Source organism: Lipotes vexillifer, unplaced genomic scaffold (genome assembly GCF_000442215.2).
Source record: "Lipotes vexillifer unplaced genomic scaffold, Lipotes_vexillifer_v1.1 scaffold43, whole genome shotgun sequence".
In the NCBI taxonomy this organism is placed as follows: Eukaryota; Metazoa; Chordata; class Mammalia; order Artiodactyla; family Lipotidae; genus Lipotes; species Lipotes vexillifer.
The window spans coordinates 512,979-522,705 of NW_006770037.1; the positions used below are offsets into that span (position 1 = coordinate 512,979).

The 9,727-nt window shown below is 46.4% G+C and overlaps 2 pseudogenes; one reads left to right on the forward strand and one right to left on the reverse strand.

Annotated features, from left to right (window-relative positions):
• The first annotated feature begins 795 nt into the window (after positions 1-795).
• Positions 796-3,681, forward strand: LOC103080244 (amino-terminal enhancer of split-like; annotated as a pseudogene).
• A 3,154-nt stretch (positions 3,682-6,835) lies between these two features.
• Positions 6,836-9,727, reverse strand: part of LOC103080522 (NADH dehydrogenase [ubiquinone] 1 beta subcomplex subunit 8, mitochondrial pseudogene) — a 32,120-nt pseudogene continuing 29,228 nt past the window's right edge.

Consider the following 9,727-nt stretch of genomic DNA (forward strand, 5'->3'; position numbering starts at 1 on the left):
CCACTTGCTTAAAAGCTGCTCTAGAAAGAAAATTCACTCGAAGAAGGCTCTTTCTGTGTTTGTTCTTTCTCAAGAGGCAGCATTCATAGGACAAGAATAGATCTGTCTCTAGCAGAGAAACCCAAGGATGGGTCACAAGAGGTCCTGTTTACCAGGAAACTCCTTCAGCGGGTGACCAGAGGCTGGAGTCTCTAATTGCCAGAGCAGCCCAGAGTGGCTTCAGGATGGGGAGGAGAGGTTCTCTGGCTGAGACATCTCACTGTAAGTGGAGAGGAGATGGTCCAGCTTGGAGATGCAGATACTGCAGAGAAAACCCTTGTAAAGCATGGAAACTTCCTCAACTGGACAACAGGGCTGTTTAGGTGGAACAAGACCAGCATGTACTTTTCTTTAACATTAATAGAGATTTTCTTCTTCTCAAAGACAAAGAACCAACAATGGTAAAGCAGGAATTACCCAGACAGAAGGAATAACCCAAACCACAGTTCCATTCTCCGAATTGGCACAGCTCAGTAAGGAGGGAGAAGTTGACTTCGTGCAAAGTTTCAGCGTTCCACCAAAAATTAAAGAGACCAGGTAAAGGCAACCCAATCCAGGAGCTATGGCAGCTGAGATGAAAATAAACAAGAAAGCTTCAGGTTCTAGGAAGAAAGGATTACAACATGTCAATTTTAGGATTGTTGATTACATGGAAGCCACGGAAAGCACAGATATTTTCATTCGGTGTCCAAAACACCTAGGAACAAAAACCTTTTAAAGTATGAAATTATCTCCCAGGAGAATATGATGTGAAACATGTCCATTTCCGGTTCCACAGTGCACTTGTCCATGCAACTTTCTGCCAGAGTAGGATAGAAACAAATGCCCCTTAGACCTCTTTGGGCTTGCTTCCAGCAGAGGAAAATGTTCTGGGTGAAATGGCATGCCAGTAAACAGCACTGGACTTGGCTTTTATTCATCCTAAAGAATTGGGGTGGGAAGTTGTTTTCCTTTCTTAGCATAAGCTACTGCCCTGGGCAGCCAAAGAGGAAATAGGAGGGCGGTGGGCTGGAAAGGGTCTCTAAGTTCTGGTCCCCTTGCTGTCACTAACTAGGTCTTATTGGGCAAGTCACGTAATCACTCACAACCTGCTTCCTTATTTATAAAAGGAGACAGTTAATAGTTCAAAGCCTTTTTTCACCTCCAGTTGATCTGGGAAGCTTTGAAAGAATACAGATGCCTGGGACTGAATCAGAACTTCTGGGAGTCTAGGTTTTTAAAGCTCCCCCAGTGGTTCAGGTGAGACCACTCCCCAGCCCAGTATTTTAGGAGTAATTCAACAAGATGTTCAAGATCCCTTCCAGTTCTAAAATTCTCTGATGGGAAGGTAGAGAAGAGAAGGTCAGGGAGAGGTGCTCTTCTGTGCCACAGAGCAGCAGCATTTGCATCACCTGGGAACTTGTTAGAAATGCAGACTCCATGGGGAGGAGCTCAAGATGGCTGGAGTAGAAGGAAAGGAGCTCACCTCTCCCCCCGCAAACACATCAAGATGCAGGCTCTTGGGCCCTATTCCAGAAGTTCGCTGAATTCTAATCTATACATTAACAAGATTCCCAGTGATTCATAAATTCATAAATACATGAAAGATAGCCCTGATCTATTCTACATAATCAGGAGTGAACCTGCCTACCTATATGCCAATGGGTCGTTTTCCTGCCAAGTCTCTGTGGCTTGGCCAACCCAGGAACACAACACGAGGGAAACATGCGACTTCAGGTGGTAACTCTTACTGGGGGCCATGCTCCTCAAAGAATGAGATTTTAGGACATTGCCACCTCACTATAAGTCCCCTTTCAAACTGGTCATAAATGCCTGTGAAAGCAAAAGTGAGGCCAAAGGGAGAGCTAGGCTGTGTGTGTGTATGAACATGTATGTGTGTGAACATGTGTGTTGAATTATTCTTCCAGTTGTCGACCAGATAAAATTTCCCAGAAGAATTTCTAGAAGTGAGGTTGACAGTGTTGAGGAGAAGGAAATTTTAACTTGTGTTTGACTGCTAGTCCTTGATTATGGCAGGGGGAAATAAAATATATTGCAGCTCACTTTCTCAGACGTTTGCTACTCTTACCCACATCCTGTCTTGAGAGTTGATCCCCAATGGAAGAAAAAAAATACACCTCCACACAGAAAAGACCTATTTATGCTCTTAGGGGAGGGAGAGAAGTCTGATTTACAAAATTTGGATAAGACATGTAAAAGACAGACTTTAAAAACCAGGAAGCAGGAAGCGGGTGAGGCTGGGCACCAGAGGCTGCGGCGGCGGCCCCAGGAGCTGCGGATCCGTGCCGCCTGGACAAAGGCCCAGCCACCTGGTGCCACAAGCAGTCCTAGCCTGGGCGCACAGCTGGGAAGCATTCCGCGCCCCCCACCGCAACAAACAAGGTGTTTCCACAAAGCAGGCATCCCACGCATCGCACCTAACCCAGCAACTCAAATTCACCGCCTCAGAGTCCCGCCACCGTATCAAAGACGAGTTTCAGCTGCTGCAAGCTCAGTACCACAGTCTGAAACTCAAATGTGACAAGCAGGCCAGCGAGAAGCCAGAGATGCAGAGTCATTATGTGATGTCAACTACAAATTGGCATTTTCCATTGGCACTTGCCATCTACCTCTACAAGGATTAAATCATGCGCTGCTGCAGCTGCTGACTTTCAACACCCCCTGAAAGGAGTTCAGGTGGAGAGCAGAAATGAGGCACTGGGTGCTCTGGGAAAAACTGGCAGAACAGGCCTTCAGATAGTTAGATATTTTCAGGAGACAATTTTATGGGCCCAGATCCTGTATCTCCTCATATCTAGAAAAGCACTAAAATCCTTCATGGTGACAACTGCTCCTTGTGAATAGCAGTAACCTTCACGAGACTAGCAGCAACCTTCTGCAAAAATATGTGCTTGATTGCATGTATTCCCCTGCACCAAAATCACATATAAACTGACCTTCCCACCTGCCTCCTTGAAGCAGTTTCTCAGAGCTCTCTGGGATGCTGTCTTCCGGGCAGCAGTCCTCGTTTTGCTCCAAATAAAACTTAACTCGCAATTCTCACGTTGTGCAGCGGGCCTCTCACCGTTGTGGCCTCTCCCATTGCGGAGCACAGGCTCCGGACGCGCAGGCTCAGCGGCCGTGCCTCACGGGCCCAGCCGCTCCGCGGCATGTGGGATCCTCCCAGACCGGGGCACGAACCCGTGTCTCCTGCATCGGCAGGCGGACTCCCAACCACTGCGCCACCAAGGAAGCCCCATTTTTTTTTTTTTTTAAGTCGACAGTGACGTACTACGAAATGTCCTACGGCTTGAACGTGAAGACGCACAAGCAGGTTGAAATCTTCAAGAGGCTGAATGGGATATGTGCCTAGGTCCGGCCCTACATTCCCCAAGAGCAGAGGGCCAAGCAGGGCGCTGCTCCTGAGCTGAGCCCCATCAGCCGACAGGAGCTCCAAGCCCACCAACTGTCCCAGCTGCTCTGGCCCAGCCCCTGACCCCACTGCCTGGGAGGCTGCAGCCCCCTTCGCTGCCGGTAGCTAGCGTGGGCACCGGCCTCTTCTCGCTCTCTGTGCTGGGTTCCTCAGCCCACCTCTCCAAGGAAGACAAGAACGGGCATGATGGTGACACCCACCAGGAGGATGATGGCAAGAAGCTGGATTAGTGGGTGCCTGGGATGTGGAGGGTAGAGTACAAAGGGGAGTCAGACACAGAGAGAGAGGAAGGTTCAGCTCAAGACACATTATAGCTCGGGATTGGCTTAACTCTGGTAGTATTTATGGTAGCCGCCTGCTGGGGCCCTCATCCTGCTTGTGTGCCACCCGCTAGCTTTGCTCCTACCCCCGACTCCCGGCCTCCCTCTTCCTCCCCTGCAGCCTCAAAGGGTGAATACCTGCTCATACCACAGATTAGGCAAGCTGAGGCCTGGAGGTGCAAGTGGGAGGCCAGTTCAGAAGCGAGCAGAACCTCAAGAGGTCCAACACCACCTGCACTTCCCCGATTCACACACGTGTAACTGACAGTCCTCCTGCCGGGGCCCTCCTGGCGCACCTGGCCTCCCACCCTGGCACAGCATGCAAACACAATGCTAGCTGCCCCTCCCTGCCCTGGGTGTCCCACATCTCCCCCTCCCGCCCACTCACCCTCCACTAGTTCCCGATGGCCACGCCCACCTGGCCCTCCCTCCTCCCCCACGAAAGAAAGAGGGGCCGGGGACAGCAAGCTTAGCCCCTTAGCCCCTTAGCAGGGTAGGGTGGGTGACAACCAGAATTCCCTTTCTCCCCTTCCCGAATAAAGATGAGGGTACTCTAAATAAATAAATAAGTAAATAAAATAAAAAGTAAAACCAGGGGGAAAATGATTCAAAAAATCTTCCCAGACAGAAGAAAATCTATTGCTATTTTTTTCTTAAGAAAAAAGCTACTGGGGACTTCCCTGGTGGTGCAGTGGTTAAGAATCCACCTGCCAATGCAGGGGACACAGCTTCAAGCCCTGGTCTGGGAAGATCCCGCACGCCGTGGAGCAGTTAAGCCCGTGCGCCACAACTACTGAGCCTGCGCTCTAGAGCCCGCGAGTCACAACTACTGAAGCCCGCACGCCTAGAACCTGTGCTTCACAACAAGAGAAGCCACCACAATGAGAAGCCCACGCACGGCAATGAAGAGTAGCCCCGCTCACTGCAACTAGAGAAAGCTCACACGCAGCAACGAAGACCCAACGCAGCCAAAATAGAATTTGAAAAAAATTTTTAAAAGCTCCCAGTTTCATCCTTTTATGGCATTCCACTGAAATAAAATTCTTAAGAGAAGCCCTAAGCCCCATGGGTGCTGCAAGAGTGGTGTTCATTACAGGAAACAGATGATGTCCTTTCTATGAAAGCAAATATTTCTTCTGCTACTTTGAAGAGGTACTATTTTTACTTTCTCTTCCAAGCTAAAATTGAACTTTTTATGGGAATTTTTTCATAGTTATTATTCATAGAAATTATTCCTGGTATAACACAGGAACAATGTCTATAACACGCCTGGTTTTGTAAAAGAAAGAAATCCTTGTCTAAGAAAGGTAGCACTTTTTTATCTCTATACCCATAAATTAAATCAAAATTTGGCAGTCTTGCAAATGGGCTTCCAGGTTGCCTGGCCCTAGGACTGAGGACAAGAAAAAGGTTCTCCCCGGGTCCACGCACAACCTCTACCCTCCAAATCTACCACACATATCCCTCCACTTACATTACCTCCACTTACATTCTTGCTTCCTAAGGATAGGTGAGTCAGTGGCCATTCAAAACACTAATATTGATATAAATTTCTCAGATCATTATCTTTGGAGATTGAACAGACTGGAAAGTTTGAAGAGGAGGTTGGAGGGGGAGGGACTGAGTAACAGGCATGAGACAGATGGCACTCTGCAGCAGACACCCTGAAGGTAGGGGGCAGGTTTAGAAAGGCAGCATGATAGTTTGGAGATTCAAGGGTCAAGGAATAGGGTTCATGCAAGGCAGGAGAACGCTACAGAAAGGTTAGAGAACATCAAGTTCACACTGCATTTTATCTCAGTCTTTTGACGGCTGACCCAAGCCCCTCCTCTGTATGTACATGGTAGATTGCCAACCCTATCCTAGGCCACTTTTCCTAAGTGACACTGAGCAGTGTAAGGAATAGAGATGTGAAGAAAGACCCTTACCCATGTCCTGACTTTCATAGGATCCAAGCCTCAACCTTGGCTGCATTCTCTTTTCTCATTTCAGGTTTTATTTTTTTAATAAAGAAAAATCTAAGTTCTACACTGTTAAATATGTGTTACACATATGTACATGTTTAAACAGGAGCATTCACATCACATTGACTTGTGGATGTCATGACTCTTCCTATCACCTCTCTAACATATACACATCTCTCACAAACAGAATAACCAATAAAAGATTTTGCAATCTTTGAATATTTAGTGAGTCAAGAATGTCTCTACCTCTTGGGGCTGCCCATTTCACTACTTGGCAGCATTTTGAAAAGATAACATCTCTCCCCTCATATTGAATGTAAATATGCTTCCATGTAGCATTTCCTTTTTGATCCTCATTCTTCCCTCTGGCTCCAAACAATAAATCTAATTTTCATTCTATGACACAACCCTTCAGCTATCTAAAGAAGGCAATCAACTCCTCATAGGACTGTCACTGTTCAATGCATTAAGCTATCTTTTGTTCACATGCTCAAATGAAGGAAATGACTAAATCATATAAAATTTCTCATAAAACCCTGGGCAAGCCCTCTCCTGATAAATCCAACATGATAATGCTTGTTTACAACTCTTTGCCTTACCTTATGCCAGCTTCCGTGATTAATTGTCACAACATGTCTTAGTCAGCTTGGGCTGCTAAAACAAAAGTGTTACAGACCGGATGGCTTAAACAATAAGCAGATACTGAAACCAAATGGATACTGGTAAGAGTTCTCTTCTGGGTTTCAGGCTGCCATCTTCTCATTGTATCCTCATATGGCAGAAAGAGGGAGAGACAGCTCTTTGGGGTCTCTTCATAATGGCACTAATCCCATTCATGAGGCCTCCACCCTCATGACCTAGTTACTCCCCAAAGGCCCCACCTCCTTTTACCATTACATTGGGAGTTAGGATTTCAACATATGAATTCAAGGGGGACAAAAACACTCAGTAGATGACACCACCACAGACTTAACACTGTACTGCCTCTTTCTTGATTTGTTTCTACAAGACAACTCCACAGTTGGGTTAGAACCTCTTTTATTCTTTTTCTTTTCTTTTTTCTTTCCACACCACTGTTTCATTAGGGATTTCATTAAGGTTCAACCTCTAAGGATGAGGGAGTTACTTAGGGTGCAGATCTCATAGTAAACCACCAGCTCGGCTTCTCTGGTGGGATCATGGACCCCTTCCAGGTGCAGATTAGTATAAGGATGCTGCTTTGGTTCCACGCATGGGCTGCTGGGTGGGGTAATTCTCCTCCACCCAAAACATGAACCACATGAAGGCCACGAAGTTGAAGAGCTGCTGACACACGAGATTCCAAGAAGCAGGCATGGGGGACGTGTGCACACGGTTCCTGATGTACACTTCCAGGTCCCAGTGACTTGGTTCAACCTCAGGTCTGGGTGGTCCCAGACACACCATGGATCCCTCACCATACCCCATGCCATCATCAACCAGGGCTCATAATCTTCCACCCGCATATTATACTTCTTGGCTGAGGCTGCCCGTCCTTCTGAGGTCTTGGGATAGGGTCCTGGGAGCATGTCCTTTATAATGTGGGAGGCTGTCTGTGTTCCCAACGACACCACATTTCAGCCTGTCCTCTGCAGCCCTCAGTCTCCCAGGACCAACCCCCAGCCGCTGCCATCTTCATCTTCTTCCCTGGAAACTCTTTATAGACAACAGTCCTTAACCAAATGTCTATTTAAGACCCTATGGTTCAGGGGCTTTCCTGGTGGTGCAGTGGTTAAGAATCCGCCTGCCAATGCCGGGGACACAGGTTCCAGCCCTGGTCCGGGAAGATCCCACATGCCGCAGAGCAACTAAGCCCGTACATCACAACTACTGAGCCTGCACTCTAGAGCCTCTGAGCCACACAACTACTGAAGCCCGCATGCCTAGAACCCGTGCTTCGCCATAAGAGAAGCCACCGCAACGAGAAGCCCGCACACCACAATGAACAGTAGCCCCTGCTCGCTGCAACTAGAGAAAGCCTGTGCGCAGCAACGAAGACCCAATGTAGCCAGAACTTAATTAATTAATTTAGGGAAAAAAAACAAAAAACCTATGGTTCTAATTTAAGCTTGTGATTTTTTTTTTCCCCAACAAACACATGAACATGATTAGCAGTGCTCTCTTTCTTTTAGTGAATTAGATGGTGCACTGATCACATTATTTTTTAGACTAATGAGTCTCAACTTTGTTAGTACATTATAGTTACTTCAGGAGCTTTTAAAAATCATGATGCCCAGGCCATATTTCAGACCATTTAAGTCAGAATCTCTGAGATGGAAGTCAAGCATCAGTATTTTCAAGTACCCCCCAGATAATTCCAATGTGCATCCAAGGTTGGAAACATCCAGAAGGGGAAAGAAATGGAGGAAGAGCTCGATGAGAAAGGCCAGCCAATGTGAGAAACGTGAGGTTTTGGCTGATTGATTTGATGGCTGCTGGAATGAATGGTTGGTTGAGGGGAGGGAAGGCATGGTTCTTGATGTGATTTAGGGTTTAGACCTAAGTTGGAAAAGATATTGAAATTCCCATTTTCAGAGCACAGAGCAGGAACGTCTATAGAGACCTACATTTACCCCTCACCTGGGCCTGTTCAGAACCTTCCGTGGCTGGGAGGATTTCTCTCTCTGCCTCCTTTTCCCTCCACTGCCACTGCAGGTTCTTCTGATGACCTCTCCACCTGCCAGCTTCAGGTGGCTTCCATAGTTGCTCCCGCCGCTTCCCTTGAAATGGCAGTCCATGTGAAGTGCGGCTCTCAGGGTGGCAGGCAGTAGGAAGACAGGAGGGAAATTTCTGCCAGTGCCTCCCAGGTGACATCTGGCTCACACACTACAAAGGCAACTCATTCACCTAGGACTTCAGAAAGTCCCTGCATTTCAGCTGGCACTCAACTCCTCTCACAGGAAGCCTCTGCTGATCCACTTCCCAATGTATGTAACACTAATGCTTTGCACGAAGCAGAGGTGGGTCAAGAAAGGTATGTTGAATAAATAAATTTGACAGCTTTTCTTTTTTTCATAGCACTCATAACACTTACATCTGCCAACCTGGCTAGACTGAAACTGTAATTTCTTTCCAGTAGATCCCCAGCACCTGCCAGGTGGCTCTCAATAAACATTTGCTAAATGATGAGTGAATAACTAAATAAATAAATACTTCTTTTGAATCTCACACAACACCCACTATAAGACTAACTCTAGAAATATTGGGTTGATTGATGTTAATCCAAAGCAAGGAAGTTACTGGAAAACTAAGACATTTCTGGAAACTGCAATGCCCTAAGTCTCCATTATTTCTCTGTTTCCAGCTCACTGGTGACATTTTGCTATTTCCTCAAATGTAAAGCAGCATCAGTAATGTGCTTTACACTGGGCAGAGCATTAATAAAGTGAGTGTGTGTGTGAATTAAAAAAAAAATAAACCATGCAGCAGAAGAAGTTGCAGAGCACTAAATGACAGTAGTCAGTGAGGGATCGTCTCCTGCTGCTTCCTGTCCCACGGCGCATGTGCAGAAAATAAACAAGGGAAGAGACATGGACTCAGGGGACTTCCGTGGAGGTCCAGTGGTTAAGACTTCACCTTCCAATGTAGGTGGTGCGGGTTCGATCCCTGTTCGGGGAGCTAAGATCTCACATGCCTTGTGGCCAAAAAACCAAAACATAAAAAAAAAAAAAGAAGAAGAAATATTGTAACAAATTCAATAAAGACTTTAAAAAAAAAGAGAGAGAGAGAATGATTCAGCAGTATGCTTGAAATACTAATGACAAGTCAAGAGAAATTGATTAAAACAAAGAAAAATAAGTGTTTTAAGATATGTACATTATTGTGCAAAACTATGATTGAACTAGACTCTCTGCTGAGAATGGTGGCACTTTGGTTCCTGACATGCATGGAAAGTCCCCCAAATGCGGGATAGCTTGCATTAAAGGTTAACGTTCATGTAATCCTGAAGTTAGAAAGCCCCTTAAGCAATCAGC